The sequence below is a fragment of the Solanum verrucosum genome, unplaced genomic scaffold (assembly GCF_900185275.1).
Source record: "Solanum verrucosum unplaced genomic scaffold, falcon-dt-bn FXZP01000231.1, whole genome shotgun sequence".
In the NCBI taxonomy this organism is placed as follows: Eukaryota; Viridiplantae; Streptophyta; class Magnoliopsida; order Solanales; family Solanaceae; genus Solanum; species Solanum verrucosum.
The window spans coordinates 564,607-588,948 of NW_026020176.1; the positions used below are offsets into that span (position 1 = coordinate 564,607).

The window sequence follows — 24,342 nt, forward strand, 5'->3', positions numbered from 1 at the left end:
GAGGCTCGAGGAGCCGTCCCCTTAGCCCGCCACCACATAGAGGCTTGAGGCATCGTGCCTCAAGCCCCCCACCCTAGGGTGACTCGAGGCGTCATGCCCCGTTCCCCCCTTTCCCACCCCTACCCCGGAGGCTCAAGGCGTCGTGCCCCAAGTCCCCCACCCACCTAGAGGCTCGAGGCGTCGTGCCTCGAGTCCCTCACCCAACCCCCCGGAGGTTCGAGGCCCCATACCCCGAGCCCTCTCCCCCCCCGGGGGCTAGAGATGTCGTGCCTCAAGCCCTCTCCCCCCCTCCCCCAAGGGGTTCGAGGCTCTGTGCCTCGAACCCTCCACTCCCGGAAGGTTCGAGGCTCTGTGCCTCGATCCCCCCTACTCCCGGAAGGTTCGAGGCGCCGTGCCCCGATCCCCCCACCCCACCCCCAAGTAAGTAAAAACTTAGGAAAAACTCCCTTACCTCATTATTAACCTCTTGGACAAAAGATCCAACTGTTTCACTATCAATCAATACGACTCGCCTAACCTCCAAGTGATTCACTAGTAATTCTATCCTTGACGAGTCAATATCTTCCCTCTTTGTTAGATATAATCCGCCAGTTTTATCAAGTCCCACACCTTCAAAATTTGTAGCGAAGTATTACTTTCAGAAGCTAGAATGCTAGATATTAGATAATAAGTGTTGCAGTTTGAGATGAAAATTGTACTTTATCAACAACAAATCTCCATTTTCTTACCGTATCATATATGAATGACATTGTATCACCTTTTTTCCATGAAAAAGTAGTAAGGAAGATCAACTCAATCAAATAGTAGCATCCAATCATTCAACAAAGAAAGTAGTACAACAAGTTCAGTTCTTGATTTTTCCTCCTCTTTAATATGAAGCCAATAACAAGGTATTAAGTACTGTCCCATATTGTTTATACTCAGAATAAGCAAAGTACTTGTACAGTCGCAACAAAATTGATACTTCAAAACAAAAAGGTCAAAGGTTTTGCTACTAAAAGCAGAATAATTGTACATACTACAAATTTAGGTCAGTTGACCTATCTATTGGACCTGAGTGTACTTTTTTGTATGAGAAAATAACCAAGAGTAAAACTGAAGCAAAGAGCAAATGCACCTGTTCTTACATCACGATATGTTGTCATCTTGGTGTCCATGGTATCGAGAATCAATTGCTACAACTATGTATCCCCTCGAAGCATATGCCTGAACCCAAAAAAGAAAAAAAGAGAATCGTACATCGAATTGTCATTCATTGCTTCTGCTCGATGGTAATATGGGGAGTACTTTTAAGAAAACAGAATATCACCTATAGTAATGGTCGTAACCACTCTTTACATTTGTTTGTACTATGCAGGAAGACAATAGCTGGCCTCTTTTTCTTATCGGTTTCCTTCATGCTTAATACCAAGGCAGGCAACTGCCGTTGCTCTCCTTCCTGGAAACAGTGAGTTCATGTTCAATACTTATAGCTGGAGACATTGAGAACATTACTTCTGAAAAATGAGTATTCCCACATTTATCTTCATTCAATAAATCAGATACTTTTTTAAATGAAATATATATAATTGAAGCAGCCACTTTATTTGACTGCTATGGTCAGTCTTTTTAAATTATCGCAGAACCACTGCATAGCGAGCATCCAATTCAAAGAGCTGAAGATAGAGGGTAAACATTTTTATACCTCGCAGGCCCATTGTAGCACATAATTTATCAATGTTGACAATTTTATCCCCTGATTCCAAGTCCACAACTAAATCTCTCTTGCATATAACTGCTGCAGGAATCAAAAATAGATAAATCTTATAAATAGATGTTATAGCTAAAATGAAATGCTAGAACAAGGACTACTCTGCTGAAAAGATCAAAACCTGCTGCTTAGACATATTCTGAGATGTAGAGGGTGCTACACGCCTTCTTCTCGATGGAATCAACTGCAGCCAATTCATGGTCATCTATGTATTCAACCTTCGGAGGTCTCACTGTGTCAGAAGTTGACATAGATTCATCCATGGAGACTAATGATCCATCTGAGTGAGATGGAGAAATGTCCATGCTGCAAGTTGCAGGAACATGAATGGCAGTGATCTTAGGCACAACTGCATCACTTCTTTGAATAGAAACAGGTTTTGCTGCTTGGCAGAACAACATTACTGTTGCAAGTAGAAATGTTCTTCTTAATGCTTACAATCTTGGATGTACATGGTTGCCTTCCAAAGACAAAAATGATTCCAAGTTAGTCACAACTTCAGATACAAGAAGCAATCTTTTTCAATGTAGGAATTGCAAAACAACTTATTAAGCAAAAGGTTCATCAAACTGTGAAAACTCAAAATTATCAAAAGTTGCCATGTACTGTTTCAAAATAAAAGAAAAACAAAAGATGCAGTAATCCTAACTTGAGTTCATCCAATTCATCCAATCTAATCTAAAACAAAAAATTTGGAAAAATAAAATAGAAGGAAAGAATAGAAAAACATTAGTTGATTTAGGATAGATGACTGACCAATGACTACAATGGATATATTTCAAAGGGCGAGTGATACTTGAGTTGAAAGTAGTGTCCATCAATCCTTTGAACGGATAGGTGTTCCAAATCAATGCAAAATCTAGAACACTGTCATCCGATCAGCTGATATATCGTGGCTTTATTGATTTAGGAGATGCAGCACAAGGGAAAAAAAGATATACAACGGACCTGATCATAAAAGATCAGTTCTGGAAGCTCTTCCCACTTGGACATAATGCTTCGTTGGGCTTTTTGTCTTCAACATAATTTCACTGTTTTTTTGAGAATGTTCCTCCTTAATAAATTTCAAACACATTTCACACCCGAGTACTCAAAGAATAACGCCTTCTTATATGTTAATTTAGAATTAGTGCAAGCCTACATTTAAAATCATCAACAATCAGTAGGTAAATTTACCTCTCTTTTTCGTCATTTGATTTCTATATTGTCTATTCCTCCCCAATTCTCTTACTTCAACTTTTTAATTCTTATTTCTTTTTATAGTGTAGTTCGACTATGGGAGATTGTCAATAAACAGAGTTGTTTCCATAGATTCCTCTAATTGTCCTATTTTATTTTATATCTCAATATGATTAGGCTGATTGTGTAGTTGACGAATTGATTTAAACAAATACATATCATTTCCATTCTCCATTTCTCTTCATTAAAATTGAGGACTGCCATACAAGAACATGAAATAATGTACAAAAGAAAAGAAGAACCAAAAAGTTTTCAGTTTAAGTAAAGAATAACTAACCTAACAGAGGCGGGACAATGTGGAGCCAATTGTTAGCAGGGAAGAGATTATTAAGTGTACATGACAGGGCAAGATTGTGGAAGTGGCTAAACTTAAGTAACTAAGCGGTGAAACTCTTTCACATTCGCTCAATCACTCAATTGCTTTGGAGGATTTTTCAATAATTTATTCAATTAAGCAACGGACAAGAACAATAATCTGAATTTAGTGCGCCAAATAGCTATTGTGTTATTTCTACATCGTCAGAGAATTCCAATGGTGAAGAAGAATTTACCTCAGTGGCAACAAGAGAGAAGTTGCCTTTCCGCCAATTGAGCAGATAGTGGACATCATCGGAGTCGCCGGACATGGAAAGTGCGTTAATGAGGCAAGTGGCTAGCACGTGCTCCTTAAGGCCATAAAAGTGAGTCGCATGGAAGCAAAATTGTCCCGAGGCTTCCTGTAGAAGGTATCTACAAACTTCCAGAACTTGGACCGCTTCTTCTCTTCTGTATCCGCTGGAAAAGGCTGACCATTACACTAAATTTTATGTCTTCTCCACCAACACTGCTATTAACAAAATCAGAAATTCAATACAAAAACACTGCTATTAACAAAATCAAAAATTCAATACAAAAACAGTGAATGTGTACATGAGGAAAGGGTGCTAGGAATGTAAATAGTATACAAGATCACAACAATGTATTTTCTAGTTGTTAGAAATTTGTACTTATATCCAGAACTTGAATCAGGTAAGCTGATGATGTAGCCGTTTCTCTCAAAAAACTATAGTTGTGGTTCAAAAATTAAATTTAAAGGTGCTCTGTCAAATACCAAAATAGAAGCAGTGTAACAAGAAACAACAAACACGGACTATGACAAATCGAAGGCATATTTTGTGTTAAGATGATTAGATTGAAACCCGCAACAGCATCAAGGAGAGAAAATTGAACATCACCTGCCTATCGTAAGCAGGAACATTTGGTGCATTATCAATGTTCAATCAATCTGGTTATTGCATTTCAAAAAAGGAAATAGATGAAACACCAGAATACCCCCATCAGACGCACATGCAAGGGTGGTTAACACCCTCCACCTCCAACTCTAAATTTGTAGGGTTCGAATCATCAAACAGAGCAAATTGGTGAAGAGGGGTATACTCATCTTTAGTTGAGATTTTCATCCTAAATTATTGGAATCGGAAAGCCCCTCCCATTTTCAACCATTAAGAAATCTTACAATTAAAGGCAAAGGTTCATAGTAAAAGTGCAAAATAATACACAGTACAGAAATGAAGCCAGAAGGAAACATCAATAAAGATAAAAAAATCACAGAATTGATTTGACCAACTAAGATTTTCAGAATTCAACAAGGTGCTAAAGAGAGACTTGATTCTATTTCTGTTGGTATGGGTTATATTGAAGATTAAGTACTATCCCTTGCAGTTGAACTAAATGATAAAATCCGCCAGCTGCAGTCCATCATGTCGGTAACTGATCAATTTCTCTCTTTTTTTGTGGCAGAGCATGGTTCTAGTTGAAGCACCTTTTCTCCCTCTTCTCCTTATCAGTACTACAAATACCTTCTAGTATTATATATGCTTATCCTGCTATTTTTGGTTTAGATACTTTCATTTGCTTCTTTACTCTTGTATTTTCTTCAAACTTATTTTTGAGGCCTATTGGAAACAGTATTTCTACCTAGCACAAAATGGGGGTAAGGTCTGTACACATTCTTGGTATAGTTAACATACTCTAGATGCAAGGCTTGATCCACCGTAGTCCTATTTTTTGATGATCCAAAGGACTTGTACATTGAAGGGCAATCCTCCTTGAGGAAAGGACTCTATTTCTGGACAATTACGCAGTTGCAGTGTATTAAGAGATGAAAGGAGTTCTTGCATACGTTCTGCAAAATATTTTTAATACACGGTTCAATCAAATATCGGTGTTGGTCGTACCATGATCTAATCCAACTTCCTTGAGAAAACAACTCATGTACATGGCCTTTCTCTGTGCTTTGACGCAATTCTGATTCTGCAACAGATGACGACTTGGTTGACTTTGTAAGATCAGCCAGTGATTTCCTTCCACCCTTTTTCTCCAAAACTTTAGAATAATTATCTTTTCTTCCTGCACTAAATTTGTTTCTAGAGGAATCAAGATCTTTCCATCACATTTGCGGAATTATTTTTCTTTGATTCTTGTAGAGCATAAGGCTTTGAGATATCATTAAGTGATTTTCTTCCACCAATCCCTCCGATTCTTCAAGATACCATTCTTTCCCACCAGAGAAGCCCTTGCTAAGAAATAGTATATCACACTAATGTATATTCCAGTTGTTAGAAGAAATTTGTATCATTATAGTGTATACTTATATTCTGACATTAAATTTGTAGCCATTCCTCTCAACAAATCATGGTTGTGGTTCAAACATTAAATTTAAAGGTGATGTAATGAAAACCAGAATAGAAGCAGAGTAACAAGAAACGACAAAAACAGACTATGACAACAACAACAAAAAATTGAGATTCCAAAAACATTTCTGTAATTCCCCGCCCCTACTCCTTCCATTTTCAACCATCAAGAAATCTAACAATTAAAACCAAAAAGCTCAGTGAAGTGCAAAATAATACCCAGAATAGAAATGAAGCAAGAAGTAAACATCAATAAAGATAGAAAACTCACAGAATTGATTAAACCAACAAGTTTATTCCTAAATTCTTGAAATCGGAAACCCCCAACCCCTACCCCTCCCATTTTCCATCAAGAAATCTTACAAGTAAAACCAAAAATCACAGTGAAGCAAGAAGGAAACATCCTAAATTGAAGGTGATGTAATGAATACCAAAATAGAAGCAGAGTAACAAGAAATGACAAACGGAGACTATGACAAAACCCAGAAATCTCAGTGAAGCAAGCTTGAAATCGCAAACCCCCACCTCCACCCCTCCAATTTTCCATCAAGAAATCTTACATGTCAAACCAGAAATCAGATGGAAACATCTTAAATACTTGAAATCGGAAACCCCCAACCCCCAGCCATCCCATTTTCCATCCAGAAATCACAGTGAAGCAAGCTTAAAATGGGAAACCCCATTTTCAACCATCAAGGAATCTTACATTTAAAACCAGAAAGAACATCAACATCAATACTGATAGAAAACTCACACCATTTATTCGACGATGACAATCTTTCTTCTTTCTTGCTGATGTATTACAATTCGAATTCCGAAAGGAAAGCTTTGGCGATTGCGAGAAATAGCTCAACGTTCACTAATGAGCCTTTTGGTTTAGGAACTTACAATTAATATCGACGATGACAATCTTTCTTCTTTGAATTTTTTTGTCTTTTAAAGTTACCAAGGAGAAGCTAAAATTGAATAAAAGGTGACAATTTTTAATACATTTAAAAATATAATTAAGTTAATCTGGAATCAAATTGACATTTTCAAAATTAAAAAAAACACTACATTTTCAACTACTTTGATTCTATTCAAACTTTAAAAAAAAAAATTAGAATTTTCTCTCTTCTTCTTCTCTCCAACATTCTTCTCTTCTTCTTCTTCCTTAGAAAATCCGACTATCAACAAATGTTCTCCTCAGTATCTTCTTCCTCATCTCCGACTGTCACTCTTATTCTGAACTGAAGGTCATGTTCGACTTAAAACGGGTAAGTCATTTTTTGAAAGATTTTACAATTTTCGAACAACATACTCTTGATACTGAGTTTTTTTCGTGGACTAATGAACAAGAAATCGTTCTATAGATGTGAAAATTGAATAATGGTGTAATGATACTTATTATTTATTATTTTTGAAAGAAAATCAACAAATCCAAGAAAAATCTAATTTTGAGGAAATGTATATGTATTGTTGTTGTTTAGTAAAAAGTCATTTTTGTTGTTTTTGTTCTTTCTTTTTTTTTACCATTTTGTTCATATAATTATAGAAATAGTCTTGTTCAGTTGTCCAACATATATTTCATTTGTTGAAAGATGTATCGTATGTTGCAACATATTAGTGATATTTTGGTACATATTCCAACATAGTTCTCTTATGTTGGAACATGTCACCTATATGTTAAAGCAACAAAATGATCATCTATAGTAACAGGTTATCCATATATTGAAACAGAAGATTAATTCATTTGTATCAACAGAAGATCCATTTGTGTCAACAAAAGGTACATATGTGGCAACAGAATGTTCATCAATGTCAACATAAGTATAAATTGCTATCCCTTATTATTTCATAATCAGTTGTAAACTCGCAACCTTTTTTTATTTACCTTGTAGCTAAAATATCACAAGAAGCTTCATCTTGGCAACAACTCAATCTTTTGCTGGTGTTGCTTCCTCTTCTAACATCAAACGCTCTTTTAGTCGATGTGAAGGATGTGAGAAGCAACATGATTATTTTATTAGTCGTGTTAAAGAACTCACTAATATTTTTAAGGAAATGAAACATAATATTGATGTCCATACATTCAAGAAGATTTCACAGCCTTTGAAGTGTAGGAGGTTGAAAAAATTAATTTTCCAATCATTATATATAATTAGTAAAAGAAAAAAAATCAATTGTTACTACTCCAGTATCTTCCTCAACCGCAAAAGGCAAGGAGAAAGAGAAAGAGAAGAAAGTCGTTAGTTGTGATGTGAAGAAACAATATCCATTTGAAGGTTTAACATTGTCAGCGAGGGTCCAACTGAACTAATGTCATCCTTCTTGCAATGGATAAACGAGGGTCTTTACAAGCATCATGCAAAAAAGTAAAGTCATTCAACTATTATTAGTATTTCTTGAAGTCCACTAAATAATTATTTTTAATGTTTACACAATTACAGAAGAGACAAGGATGATCACTACTTAGTCAATTGCTCGAAACTTGGATTCAAACAACTTGATTTTGTAGTTGCATTTTCGAAGAAGAAAGACTGGTTCTACATAATGTCTCAACCCAATAGGTGTTGGACCGATGAGGTAAATCCATGCCTACTTATGTTTTGATTAAGAGATACTCATACATACAAATAATTGATACAGAAATACACTTGTTGATACATTTGTGCAACATGTTGATCTAAAATTGTTTGTCGCATAAGTAAATTTATTTCAGACATAATAAAGTTGTTATTTGTTGATTTGAAGTCCTTTGGGTTTGATAATCCGACTCGAAAGAGTCGCTGTACTACTTAAGTGACAACGTGCACTTGCGTGTGCTTTCAGACACAACATAAGTCTCCATGTTTGTAATAGATTTTCACTCCCAACATGTGATCATTCTCATCATTACAAATTTAATTCAATATTACATTTGACATTATGTCAAAACTAACAAAAGCAAACAAAACTCATTCATGAGATCTCAGTTCTGCGCTATATTTAAAGAAATGCATTCTTACCAAACAATTATATTGCAAAATTAATGATTTCATTGATTTGATAGTACATGGCAGATGAATCTCTTATTTATGGATTTGGTTTAACCAAACCAATTAGTTGCGTGTTAAAAAACAAAGAGTAGAACATGCTGATGAAATAAATAACATCATTATATCCCATGCACTCTAGAGATCCCTACACTCCATCACATAAGATAAATGGAAAGAGAAAAATTAGAGGAGAGAGAAAGAGAAGAGCGAGAAAGCAAAGCGGAGAAATAGAAGCGGCGAGGAAGAAAATGAAATGAAAACCCTATCTTATCTTGAACATCTTAACTTATTTATATCCTTTCTAGAGATGAAATAATGAACAGCTTAACTTATTTATATTCTTTCCAGAGATGAAATAATGAGCCGATTGGGCCACTTTTAGGTTGGGCTTGCCCATGACTTTTATAAAGCTACATTTTTCAAATTTATTGCAACATATGTCAATTATGTGTACGTGCAAGTAGTATCACCATTAAGAGAGAAATTCAAGCACATAATTTGGCAAACATAAATATAAATATAAACACAGGAACATGCTATTGATAGTGACATGCAAGTAGTATCATATTATTAACAGAAGAAAAGGCTAGGCCCAGGCTACATAAAAGCAACATCCATATTTACAAAGGCATTAATGCCAACAAGAAAACCAAAATTTACATATGAAATGCCCTAGCCTATACTACTTCTTCAGCCAACAAAAAAAGGATTTGACTGGAGGATCTGGAGTCAACATTGAGCGACTAAATCTGGAGGGGCATCAACATTCTCTCTTGAAGGGTGGTGGATCAAAGCTACCCATGTACTCCGCTGTAAGACCACCTACAGAAAAAACAAAAAACCAACGTGAGCTACCCATGAACTCCGTCGCAAGACTACCTACAGAAAAAACAAACAATCATAGTGAGTCACCCATGCACTCTGTCACCAGACAAGACATGATGTTATAAAGAAAGAAGATTTACCAAATGATGAATCTACCCTCCATTAGACAAGATCTAAAAAAATAAACAACAACAAACACTCATGCACACTGAGAACACAGTTGAAGAAGAAAATATATTAGCAGAGAACACCATAATTACATTGACCGACCACAACAAGAGCATGCAGAGACTTAGAGTCTTTCAAGGTGACAACATATTCTCAGGGAGATTTTAAGTGGAGAGAGAAGGAGAAATAAATGAGAAATGAAAGAAAATTAAAAATGAGAGCTTTGTAAATTGTGAATTAAGGGAACCTAAAGGTTAACCTTTTTATAATGAGTGAGAGTGAGAGAGGAGGAGCATTATGGGCCATTAATTGTAGTTGGGCCAGTTATGGGTTAGGGAACAATTTGTATTCTGTTGCAACTTCTTCCTATTCTATTGCAATTTCGTCATATTTTGTAGCAATTTCAACACAAAATCGACCAGATTATCCAACAGAATGTACATATGTTGCCACATATGCCAATTTGATGGATGTGTGAATCGATAAATTGGGTAATTTAATAATAAACTATGCTAAATTGGATCTTATTTTTTAAAATTGGACCATAATTAAGCAATAAAAAAAATGTTATAACACTATGTTCAACGATTTTTTTGGTGCTATATAACTATCATATGGAATTACTTAGTCACTGGATGATGAACTAGTGGTATAATAGTATTTATAAAAATAATGATAAAATTGTATTAGATCATAATTTTGTATTTAGACATGTTATAGGACTATATATATTAGTGTAACATGTTGTATAAGGTCATAAATTAATTGAATAAATACCAAAATCATATGTGAAGTTAGACATATGTTGCAACATATGCATATTCTGTGACAATTTCGACACAAAATCAACCAGATTATCCAACAGAATGTACATATGTTGCCATAGATGTCAATTTGATGGATGTGTGAATTGATAAATTAGGTAATTTAATAATAAAAAGTGTTAAATTGGACTATAATTAAGCAATAAAAAATGTTATAACACTACGTTCAACGATTTCCTATGGTGCTATATAACTATCATATGAAATTACTTAGTCATTGGATGATGAACCAGTTGTATAATAGCATTTGTAAAAATAATTGATAAATTTGATGAAGATTATTGTATTAGACCATAATTTTGTATTTAGACATGTTATATGACTATATATTAATGTTACATGTTGTATTAGGTCACAATTTAATTGAATCAATACCAAAAACCATATGTGAGGTTAGACATATATTGCAACATATGCATATTTTGTGGCAATTTAAACACAAAATTGACCAGATTATCCAACAAAATGTACATATGTTGCCACATATGTCAATTCGATAAATGTGTGAATTGATAAATTAGGTAATTTAATGATAAAAAATATATTAAATTGAACCATATTTAATTATATTGGACCATAATTTAGCAATAAAAATGCTATAACACTTTGAACAACGATTTTCTATGGTGCTATATAATTATCATATGAAATTACTTAGTCATTGGATGATGAACTAGTGGTATAATAATATTTATAAAAATATATGATAAATTTGATGAAGGTTGTTGTATTAGACCATAATTTTGAATTTTGACATGTTATAGATCTATATATTAGTGTTACATGTTGTATTATGTTAGAATTTAATTGAATTAATAACAAAAACTATATGTGAGGTTATCGATATGTTGCAACACATGACAAATCTGTGATAATTTCAACACAAAATCGATCAGATTATCCAACATAATATACATATGTTGACACATATGCCAATTTGATGGATCTGTGAATCGATAAATTAAGCAATTTAGCAATTAAAAAGTTAAATTGGACCATATTTTATTAAATTAGACCATAATTTAGCAATAAAAAAAATATATAACACTTTGTACAACAATTTCCTATGGTGCTATATAACTATCATATGAAATTATTTAGTCATTGGATGATGAACTAGTGGTATAACAATATTTGCAAAAATAATTGATAAATTTGATGAAGGTTGTTGCATTAGACCATAATTTTGTATTTAGACATGTTATATGATTATATGTTAGTGTTACATGTTATATTAGGTCACAATTTAATTGAATTAATAACAAAAATCATATGTGAGATTATTGACATGTTGCAACATATGACAAAATCTGTGGCAATTTCAACACCAATTGACCAGATTATCTAACGGAATATACATATGTTACTACAGATGCCACATGTGTTGCCACAGATGCCAACATAATATACATATGTTGCCACAGATACCAAACAACTATATAATAGGGATTAATAACAAAACTTATTAAAAAGGAAAAAAATAAGAAAATATATGGATATAGATATACATAGATTAAATTAATATGTCATGCAATTATACAAAATTTAACTACAAAATAAGAGACATAATTGACGGAATACGTTCATTGTCCAACAACACGAGTATTAGGCAAAAATTTAACTACATAATCTAGTTCTAAATCACAGCTACATAATTCACAACAAATATCATCTTCATCGTCACTTTCCTTGGGCCAGCCTTTCTTGCGAAGGTTTTGCTAATGTTGATGAACAGTGCAACAAATGGGTATTTCTCCCAACACATGAGGTTCTAGCACCCACATTCTACCTAAAACTTATCGTAACTTATGTCGACATGTCCTGGTTTTTTGTGGCTCCGTTTGTTTCATGTTGGCAATAAGCATTAAGAAATCTCTCATGGATTCACCGCCCTTAAAGATTGAAATTATGGCAACCGCATAAGATGCACCAATGTGGCCTCCGTCTGCTGCTTGATTAATCATTCCCAATGCATTTGAATCGTTATTGTTGAAAAATTCAAACTACAGAAGAAATAAACACATTTAAACGATAGAATACATTGATAAAAAACGTGAATACATACGAAAAACATTAAAATTACCACACCTTTTTTTGTATAAGGCTTCTAAATTCCTCGATGCTCTGCAAATATCCATAAAAGAAATAGATTTTTGAATTACAAATCGACGGTTCACAGGCCATCTAAATTTAGAAAAATCGACCAATGTTACCTTTTGATATACAAAAGGTTCATTACCGACTTGATTAAGGACCCTAGAACTAAGAAATCAAATCAAACGGTTAGGAAATAAAATTTAAAGAGAGGTGAAAATTAATTTATATACATACATACCTTAATTAACCATTCATTAAATCTTTGAAGGAGTCAGAAGCAATCATTTCAACGATATCAATAAGTAGACACATCAGAAGAGATTTAATGTAGTTTGTAAATTTTCATTTTTTAATCCTCCTAGTCATTTTTGGAAATTTCCTCTTTCTTCCCAGCAAAAATCTTGTCTTTTCTCTTATAAGGAATGTGAAGAGTTGCAACTTTTACAGAAGAAGTTGCAACTTTTGACCTCTCAGAAGCAATATACTTTTTTTTTTGAAAACGGGATAGAATATGAAGAGTTGTAATTATGTTCCCTTATTGGTAGCTTTTTATTGAAAGTTGTTCCACTAACAGTATGTGATTGATTGTTCACTTAACACGTAATTATTAATTAGTGAAAATATCTACAAAAACGACATATGTTGCAACATATGCCTACTTTGTTGGAACATATGCATTATTATGTTGTAATTGTAACACATAATTGACATATGTTGAAACACATGCAATATTATGTTGCAAGATCTATGTTAGAAAAAATGCACAATTATGTTGTAGGAACTAACACACAACTAACATATGTTGGAACATATGCAATATTCTATTGTAAGTAGTAACACATAATTGTCATATGTTGTAACAGATGCACAATTATGTTTTAAAGATGCATTATTTACAAATAAATCACACATTTTATATAAATAAAATAAGTTGATTCAAATTAACAACCTCAAATATAAAAAAAAACATACATTAAAATTCAACAATACTTATGAATCATTTCGATTTGGGCATGTAATTTTTTTGTGGCCAAAGTCCTTACAGATGGAACACTTATTTTTTCTTGATGGAAATGATTCACCAACTCCACACCGTCTCTTATCTCCTTCTTCCAGGTTTGCTTAGATCAATATATGGAGGAGGTATTTCTCTCTCTAAGATATCCAAAGGAACATTTCAAGAATATTTGGGTGGCACCGGGTGAATTTCCTCACAATATACAATTATGTAATTTTCCACTAAATAATATGGAGATGAATACTCATAAATTTGATTTCTAAAATCTGCACCATATTGGAATCGAAGCGCTGACATGGCATGTGGACAAGAAATTTTTTCCAAGTAAAAAATTCTACAAGTACAAGTTCTTCTTTGTAGATCTACCGTAGCAACATCACCATGACCAGTGACCAGGGACGGATTTAAGGGTACGGGTGGGGGTGCCACGGCACCCAGTGATTTCAGAAAAATCTTTGTATATATATATGTATATATGTATCAGAAATTAATATATATTAACTTTGCCACCCACTGAACCAAGTGATGAATGGTTCAAGCGGCGAAGGGCATTATATGTCATACGTGTAATGCGAGTTCAAATCTCGCTGCTAGCATTATTTTTTTGTGTGCGAGTGAAGCTTTTTTTTTTTTTTTTTTTTTTTATTAATGTGTGAAGGGCTTTAGTTTTTTTCTATTCATTCTTATTTATTTACTATACTTTATTAATTCAAATTGACTCCTTTTTAACGTAGTTAATTCTTAATTTTTTAACTTTCACTAATTATTGATAAATATTATTAAGAATGTATTTAAATAGTAGTTTTTAAAAAATATAAGTGTTAAAAATGATGAATATTATTACTAGAGTTCTTTCAATTTAAAGGTTCATTCGATCTTCACTAACATTCTTGCTAAGTAAGATAACTAGGTTGAAACTACAATTTTATTCTCTCTACTATATATCTGCAACAACAATAAAGTCAATGGAATATGAATATATTCAGTTAACACTATAAAATGATTTATACAAGCTCAAATTTTAATGTGAAAAAAATTCGTTTTTCCTCAAAGTCTAGGGAAAATGCATAAGTACCCCCCAGCCTATGCCCAAAATTTCTAAGACACACCTAACCTTTACTAAGGTCCTATTAGCCCCCCAAACTTATTTTTTAATTAATTTTCTACCCCTTTTCGGCCTACGTGGAACTATCCTTGAAAAAATTGTCAACACGCGCTGGACCCACAAGATAGTGCCACGTATGCCCAAAAGGGGTAGAAAATTATATATATAATAAGTTCGGGGAGGGGGGGTAATAGGACCTTAGTAAATGTTAGGTGTGTCTCAGAGATTTTGGGCATAAGCTGGGGGGGTACTTATGCATTTTCCCCAAAGTCTAAGTGAATAAGGCCTTTAATTTCTAAAAAAAATAATTGAATTGTTTAGTTATCTCTAATCACAGAATATCTAAAAGAAAATATTACCAACATACATGTTTGATCGATTTGTTTATAAAAATCGAAAAGGATAATAACCCAAATTGTAATCCAAAATTAAAACAACCGACCCATTTATCTAAATTGAACAATGTGGCACCCAGGACCTCCAAATCCTAGATCCGCCTCTACCAGTGACAATGAACTTGTAGTTTGCAATTTGATGAGCCAACAACTTGTTGCCTGAGTTGACATACGTTGATACGTCTTTTTCAATTGAAGGAACAAATCTATTTGAAGAGTTCACCAGCTCCATACGCCTCTAGTGAAATAAAAGTGCAAATCTCCTTTTTATTTCATCAAATAGAGCGACAATGAGAAATTATCTTTGAGCATCAAACATAACATTCACCGACTCCGCGATGTTTGACATCATAATGTTATATTTAAACAACAAAAAAAATCAATCAAAAAATCATAAAATTACAATAAACTCAAACAAGATAATATAGATAATAATGTACCTACTTCCTGGGAAAAATGCGCTACTCCATGTGTGGAATCCAATATGCTCAAGAGTTTCAACTGCCTTTGGTACCAAATCTCTTATTTGATTGAAATGGTCATTGAACTCACATCTATCGTACATCTTTGCTACTTTATAAAAATGAGATACTACTTTTGAATTGTGAAGTTATTTCAAATATTTTCCCCAAGGTGTCTCGTGCAACAACCATAATGAGATGCGAGATAGATAGTCAAAACCATATTTACAATACTAGGATGTCTATCATAAATAATGCACAACTCATCGGTATCATCTACATAGCTTCTCATATGTTCAAAAAAATATTTATATGAGGCATCACATTCCTTGTCCACAACACAAAAATCCACTGAAAATATATGATTCTCAAAATCTTTTGCCACCGCCGAGAGCAAAACTCCTTCATACTTGCTCCTCATGAATGTCCCATCAACGACTATTACTTTTCTCATTTGTTGAAAACCAATCATCCAAGAGGCATATGATACAAAGAAGTACTTGAACCTCCATTTTCATCAAGCGACAATGACATCTTGCTTCCTGGATTTGCAATTTCAAGCATATAACGGTACACATTAAGCATTGCATACATGTGGTCATGTGTTCCCCTAACTTTGCAGGTTCCATGCCCTTATAAATCTTCCAATAACTTACCTTACAACCCAATTTTGTGCGGAGTTGATTTGACATGTCCCTTGTGGACGGGCCTTTACCATTGAGAAATCTATTTTCAAAGTATTTACCTATGATTTTTGCCGTGGCATGCGGACTATGGCTGATGAGTCGAGAATTTCGACTCATTTAGGGCTTGATATTTAAGGAATTAGTTTCCTCAATGCCTATTTTATGCTCATAACTGATGTTAAAATGTTAATATGTGGCATTAGAGGCAAGATAGTAAGGCAAGGACATTACAAGTCAAATAGGAGAGCAAAAAAGCTTAAAAAGTTGAAGAAAAGCAAAGTTGGTACTTTCCAAAGCCACTCGACGAGTCGCTGAGTGGACCTTCAGCTCACCCAAAGTGACAGCATGCAAGCCCATGGACAAGACCAACTTCGAGAGCAGACTAGTGGATCAATGACACGCCAATCTCGATCGCCTAATCTTACGGAATAAGTTGGTAAAAAGCCACACCAAGAAGGCGAGAAGATGAGCATTCGGCGTATCGCCGACCAGTTCAGCGAACTTGACTCACTTCACCGAAAGTTACAGAATGATTTACAAAAAAATACATGCCAAGAAGGCGAGTAGAGGAGAACTCGATGCATCACCGAATGGATCGGTGAAGTCCGACTTACTTTGCTGAGTGGACTCCGTGCTGAAATTTTGGGAACGTATAAATGTAATTTTCAAAAGAAGAGAAGGAGTTCCCACATTATTCACTGCTGGGTTTTTAATCTTTTACATTCTAGAACATTTTTTTACATTTTTTAGAAAGGATTTAGAGATTATGAGATTTTTAACTTTAATTTGAGCATTTGGAGACTTGTGGATCATTGCCCAATCTGATAGAAAACTTCGTTGCTAACGATTCTTGCTCTTTACTATGTTTGGCTAAAACCGTCATTCTTGGGGGTGCGATTATGTAGTTGAATGCCTTGATTAGCTAATGGGTGTTATTAGTTACTGATTTTATTGTTGATTTGAAGTGGGTTCAAGTAGTAGTTCGTGTTTTAATTGATGAATTGTAGTTGCAAATGCAATTCTAGTTTAACACTCTATGCTTGCTTGAGAAAAAAGTGTTAGAGTCGAATTATTAATTGATGATTGTATTGATTGTGTTGTTACGGATCTAGCTTGAGAAAGTGGGTTTGAATGCAATCTAACAAATCTAGCTTGAAAAAGTATATTGATTAAGGTAATGTGTTGCTATATTGTGTTGTGCCTGTTGAGGTTCGAAAGAACTAACTTGATTCACAATAGTTGATTGAGAAATGTCTATTGCATTCAATTCCTAGCCTACCCATCGAGATTCAACATCTTTGAGTAACTAGTAATCACCCATTACACGAAATTAGCATTCAATTTATCACACTACCAAGAAACCTTCTCTACTTGTTTACTTCCGATTTTAGTAGTCATAATTTGGTTATTTGAAATCTCCCCCCCCCCCCCTCACACCATTTGACATTAATTGCCAAAACTTTGTGATTTACTTTAAAGTTGTGAAACTTTTACCTCTACAAACGATTAGAACACAATTTTACTTCTTAATCGAATTCTCTATTGTATAGTGCTCTGCAGGAACGATCCCAACTTTTAGTTGGGTTTATACTTGTTAGCGACCGCCTACACTTAGAATCAGATGAAGTGTAGTTGAGCGTTATCAATGGCTCGTAAGATGCTCTGAACCACATATGGTACTTTCATAGATTCTAATGACAAACATGTCGCTACTTGTAAATTTGACAGCCCTCAACCACCACTTGCACTCCGGATATGAACATTTAAAAGAATACACATTACTAGAATTGAGCACCTTTGTCAGCTTAAAATCTTTTTTCAAGCAAGCAATTTTCAATGAATTTGCTTGTTCTTCCTTGTTCTTGAATGTCATTCCCTTATAAAAATCAGTTTCATCATCTTGAACATTATTCACACGTGATGATTGAGAAGAAGTAGGATTGTTGCTCCTAATAATATGTGTAGGAGGATTGTTACTCCCAAGGTTCCGCACTTTATCTCCTCCAATTTCATCATTTATTCATGTCCACGACAATAAATTCATCATTTAACATATTTTGTTGATTTTCTTCTTGCTTATGATTCTCCTCGATAGGATTCAACCACGTAGGCTCTTAACATGGGTCTCACTGCTCCTCCCAAATAAATAAGCAAACTAGGTTGATCAGTTATTTTAAAAGGTAAGACCTTCTTATTATGAAAAAAAATTGAGAATATAACTGATGATAAGATCTTTCGGTTGACAATTGAGTCCATAACTATGGATGATTGAATTCACAAAATCATCATATAAAAAATTTCTTTCGACAGTTTCATACCATCCTTTCAATGTCAAATATATCGATTCTTATTCTCTTTCTATTCACCACAACAATCAACCCCTATGAATAATCCTTCCATTTATTGTACCTAAAGAAATTAATTCAAAAAACAATTAGTACTAATGATAGAATATGACTTCATTATCTGTTGCAATAATGAGTCTTATGTGGCAACATCTGACTAATTTGTTGCGACATAGAAGTCATATGTTGCTACATGTGACTATTATGTTATGAAAGATAAATCACATATTGGAAGAGGTCCAAGTTATCTGGTGCAACATATGACTATTCTGTTGGAGCATGTAAGTTGTATGTTCCATCATATGACCATTATGTTGCAACATATAACTCATATGTTGCTATATATATGTATTCTATTGCGACACATAAATCACATGTTGGAAGAGGTTCAAGTCATCTGGTGCAACATATGATTATTCTGTTGGAACATGTATGTCAAATGTTCCAACATATGACGATTCTGTTGAAACACATAAGTCATGTGCTGCTACACATTTCTATTATGTTTCGAAAGATAAATCACATTTTGGAATAGGTGAAAGTCATCTGGTGCAACATATGACTATTCTATTGGAACATGTAAGTCATATGTTTCAACGTATGACCATTTTGTTGCGACATAAAAGTCATATGTTGCTACATATAATTGTTCTGTTACGATACATAAATCACATATTGAAAGTGGTGCAAGTCATCTGGTGCAATATATGACTATTTTATTGGAACATGTGAGTCATATCTTCCAACATATGTCCATTTTGTTGCGACATAAAAGTCATATATTGCTACATATAATTGTTCTATTGTAACACATAAATCACATGTGTAAGTATATTGCGACATATGACTATTCAGTTGTGACTCATAAATCATATGTTGCAGCATATGACTATTTTGTTGTGATATCTCCAAGAGGGAAGTCATAAAGTGCAACATATGACTAGATTGTTGCAACATGTAAATCATATGTTGCAACATATAACCTTTCTGTTGTAATATAAAACTGTCATCTGTTTCAATATCTGACTTATTCAACACGAGTCAACTGTTGCAATAAATATAATCATTTGTTTTAAATGCGAATGCAAATTATTGAAAAAATTACAAGTATATCCAAATGATGATGAATGATTCAAAAACTATTAATTTTACTTCCCAAACTATAATGTGAGAACACAATCACATGTGAAGTAATGCTAATTGATATAGAACGAAATCTGGTACACTGATTAGCTAAATCTGATTCAAGAAGAAGATAAGAAGAAGAAGCACAAGGAATAGCAGCCAAGAGCAACAATGTACGAACAAGAAGAAGAAGAAGAAGAAAAAGATGACGGGAACAGGAAGAAAGCAAGCAAGAACAAACAAGAAGAAGAAGAAAAAGAGAGGAATCGGACGAGGAGATTTGCAACTTTTATTTCCTCTTTTGGTGCACTGGCTTCCCTCCATTTTTTATTCCCACCATATTTGATTAAATTAGGTTTTAGTCTTTTACCTCTTTACCCATCATTTAATACAATGGACCAAAATGTCAACTTAAAAACTTGAGGGCAACTCCCACAAATGCCTCATAAATCCTTAATCCTTAATTACATAATTGTCACCTACACTCAATTATTAAAACTTATGTCACTGCCATTTAATTTTGACACCTTAATGTCACCCTTAATTCAAAATCCAAACAAATTCAATGGGTCTTTGACTAAGTCAACAACCCTCCAAGTTTCGGAAATATCTTTTTTAATAAGCTAGTTTTTAATATATACCATAAAGTAATTAGTTTCAATTATATACAATAAATAGTTCAAGTAATCATATAATTCAGATCATAAAAATGGTAAATTCAAAAGTGAGTTTGATAACCCTAACTATGGAATTAACTTCATGAAAATTGAAAAGTTTTGGTTATGAGAATGAAAGGAAATATTCATTAAAGTCCTACAAACCTTAAATTTGAAGTTTAAGAAAAGAAACGTAATTTAAATCTCTAGAATCATTGTAGATCTTGTTCTTTGAAGTGTTGGGAAAAAAAGAGAAATTTATTGTAACCTATAGAATTTGATTAAATATTACTTTTGGGAGATGTTAATAGACATGGGTTGAGATTATGGATGAGAAAAGGATGAAAACACTCATTCTATATGTGGAAAGAATAGAAAACTAAAAGAAAATAGATTGAAAGAATAGATATCTTAGCTAGAGTACATATTGGTACATAGACAAATTGACCTAACCATTACCTCCCGACCAAACATTGTTCCAATTTGGAACATCTGGCGTTCTTTCAAGGAAATTGTTTTTCCAAGACTTGTGAAAAAAATATCAAGTAGGTATTTGTTTAAGTTCTCTGAAGCTTTAAATGCAGACACTGTTTTTTGTAGTTGTGGTTTGCAGGTTCTTTCCAAGGAGGCTCTCCAAAAACTCTTGTTCCATTCGCAAATCATCAATAAACTACAATTACTCAAACTTCAACAGACTAATTTTTCAATTAAGTCTTCAAATGAGCTCTTTGCATATGTTGCTCAAAGGGCTAGCGTTCACCGAAATTCTAGAAATTGTAAAATTTAGAAGCACACATCACAGGAGGTATGAAGATAATTAAAAAATTTGACATAATATGCTGATTCTTTCATTTACAAGACCATCAAAAATATATATATACCTTCTGGGAGATGTATTTGGAGCCGGAGGCTCAGCAAGACCCACCAGAAATTGAGCTACCTAATATCCATTGGAAAATTTAGAGTTAAACTCACAACAAATTCAAGCAAATAAGTGGGCAAACAAATTAAGTAAGCATTTGGATGTAAAAAAAAAGTGATCTTTGAAAAAAGAATTAGTATTTGAAGTTAAGTTGAAAAAGTTTATTTGGAGAAGTTGTATTTGGACATGCATTTAACTTGATAAAGAGTGGAAATTTTGCGAGCGGAAAAGATTTTTCACTTGAAAAACTGGCCAATACCACTTTCTCAAACTTGAAACCCATCTTTAAAAAAAATTAATCAAAAAAATCAGTCCAAGGCATAATCAAATGCTGTTTTTGAAAAAAGAATTGAGAAAAAGGAAAAAGAAAATCCATGAACAAAAACAGCTCCTAACTAGCAGGTGGAATCTTCCACCTCTCCTCCATGTCGCCCAGAACCATAGTAGCGCCTCTTGTTGATGATGTAAAGTTAGCCCAAGAGATTACTTAACACAAAAGACAAACAGAAACCTTAGATAAGCAGTACACCGATGATAAAAACATCCAAATCAGAGCCAGGTCAAACATAATCAGGCTTCAACTTTAGCCATTTTCCACTCCGATCACTTGGTTACCATTTTGAAGTTAAATCTTTCAAAACAATTCCTTCATCTTTGAAGGAGTTCACCAATTATACCAATAAGAATTAACTTAAATAATGGGAATAACAGTTCACATAAAATCAAACAAGAAAACACATACACTAAATAATCATCCACCAAACCTAGTCCTCAGTCATAAAACAGTATCCCCATTCCTGACTTGCATATCTTTAGTTAAAACTTAATAATGACCCCAAATAAGCTTAATCCCTAAATATCTTATCACAAAAGAGGGAGAGAGAGAGGGGAGGATTACTATATTATATGTGTAAAGAAAATGGGTCTTACCCTAATTCAACCTCGTTAACTCACAAGGTGAGGATTGTGCAAGAACATGTAAGGAGATAACACCTCATCAGTCCCTTAATCAATATGGACATTCCAACATTCCATGTATAATTTTTTAACAACTTCTAAACATCTAATTTCGTCATCCACCATTAGCTTATTTACAAGATCAGATATTGTTGACGGTAGTGATTAATTAGCTTAATTCTAGGACACATTAAGAGAATAGAATATTTTCCTTTTAATGTAATTGTTGTCTTTCCTTAATTAGTTATAGGATTAATGGTATAAATACCTCATTTTATTGGAATTGCATTTCGTCGTCCTTCCATAATTGTTGCTAGCCACTTATTAGCCTATCAAGCTTTAGTTCAGCAAGGTGTTGTTTTCTCTGACAGGCCAAAGGCTGCTCAGACCAGTGTATCCATTCACAGTAACCGAATTAACCTCACCACCACCCCCTATGGCCCAACATGGCGCCTCCTTCGTCAAAACATTGTATCAGTTATCCTCCACCCTTCTCGCACTAAGTCCTACTCTAATGTCCGATCTCGGGTACTCTCTACCCTTATTCAACAGCTCCGTTCTGATTCTGAAGCCACACAAGTGATTACATTAATTGATCATTTTCGTTACTCCGTGTTCTGTCTTCTTGTCCTGATGTGCTTCGGTGACAAGATAGATCAGCCTCAAGTCAAACAGATAAATGATGTACAACAAAGATGGATTCAAACCATGTGTCGATTTGTTAATCTCAGCTTCTTCCCAAGATTAATTCAAAAGATCAGTTTCAGGAATCAATGGAAGGAACTAATCCAATTGATGCAGGAGCAAGAGAGTGTATTTATACCTCTGATCAAGGCAAGAATGAAACCAAAAACCAAGGAAGATGTGGTGGCTTATGTGGATACATTGCTGGATTTGGAATTCCCTGAGGAAAAAAGGAAGTTTAATCAGGGAGAGATTGTAAGCCTCTGCAGTGAGTTCCTTACCGGTGGCACCGATACTACATCCTCCTCATTGCAATGGATTATGGCTAACTTGGTTAAATACCCTTGTATTCAGGAAAAAACTATACCAAGAGATATGTGAGGTAATGAGCAGAGGGGATTCAAAGACGGATGGAGTGACCGAGGAGGAAATAGTGAAAGAGGAAGATCTAGACAAAATGCCTTACCTAAAAGCAGTGATCTTGGAAGGGCTAAGGCGGCATCCACCAGGTCACTTCCTGCAGCCACACACGGTGACCAAAGAAGTGGAACTCAACAGTTATGTCATCCCTAAGGATGCACCAATCGATTTCATGGTTGCGGATATGGGATTGGATCCACAAGTGTGGGAGAATCCCTTGGATTTCAATCCAGATAGGTTCTTATCAATTGATGATACAAAAGCGTTTGATATAATAGGGAATAAAGAGATTAAGATGATGCCTTTTGGTGCAGGAAGAAGAGTATGTCCATGCTATCTCTTGGCTCTGCTCCATTTAGAGTACTTTGTGGCTATGTTCTGGCATTTTGAGTGGAAGCCTGTGGATGGAAACAATGTTGATCTATCTGAGAAGCTCAAATTCATCGTTACGATGAAGAATCCATTGTGTGCTCACATCCGTCCCAGAGAAAACAAACTTGAATGATCTACCTGCTAATGCTGTTTGTTTTTCTTTCTCTTCAAGTTGTTGATGTTTAGATATGGGTTGCATCTCTAATGCACAAACAGTTGATGTATGTTAAATTCTAAGTTCAAGAGTTAAAAGCCAAACTTCATGCTATAATAATCAAAGAATGAAAGATTTTAATATGCATTAGTATCCTAAATAAATGTATCTAACCATCAAACAGACCAATAATATGTGTAGTAATTTCAAATTGACAGGAAAACAGCAAAAACAAATAGGAATATTTAGTAATAAAAAATTCTTGGCCAGACGTTGGTGAAACACCTAACTATCAAAGTACACAATAAAGTAAAAGTGAAGAAAAGAGAAGAAATTATTGGACAAGATAATATATTATTAAGCTGATGTGTTTGTTGTCGTAGGAAGATTATTTTTACTATATTTATGGACAAGTTAATATGGAGTATTATTTATTAAGATTGTGAGATT

General features: G+C 34.1%; 1 long non-coding RNA gene and 1 pseudogene across 1 annotated transcript; one reads left to right on the plus strand and one right to left on the minus strand.

Annotated features, from left to right (window-relative positions):
- Nucleotides 1–517: 517 nt before the first annotated feature.
- On the minus strand, nucleotides 518–1,702 carry LOC125829008 (uncharacterized). Its single transcript, XR_007443067.1, has 4 exons — nucleotides 1,685–1,702; nucleotides 1,310–1,438; nucleotides 1,118–1,206; nucleotides 518–609 (listed from the first exon to the last, which is right to left on the minus strand). It is a non-coding gene; the product is annotated as an uncharacterized LOC125829008 (long non-coding RNA).
- Nucleotides 1,703–22,538: 20,836 nt separating this feature from the next.
- On the plus strand, nucleotides 22,539–23,871 carry LOC125828975 (cytochrome P450 89A2-like; annotated as a pseudogene).
- The last annotated feature ends 471 nt before the right edge of the window (nucleotides 23,872–24,342 follow it).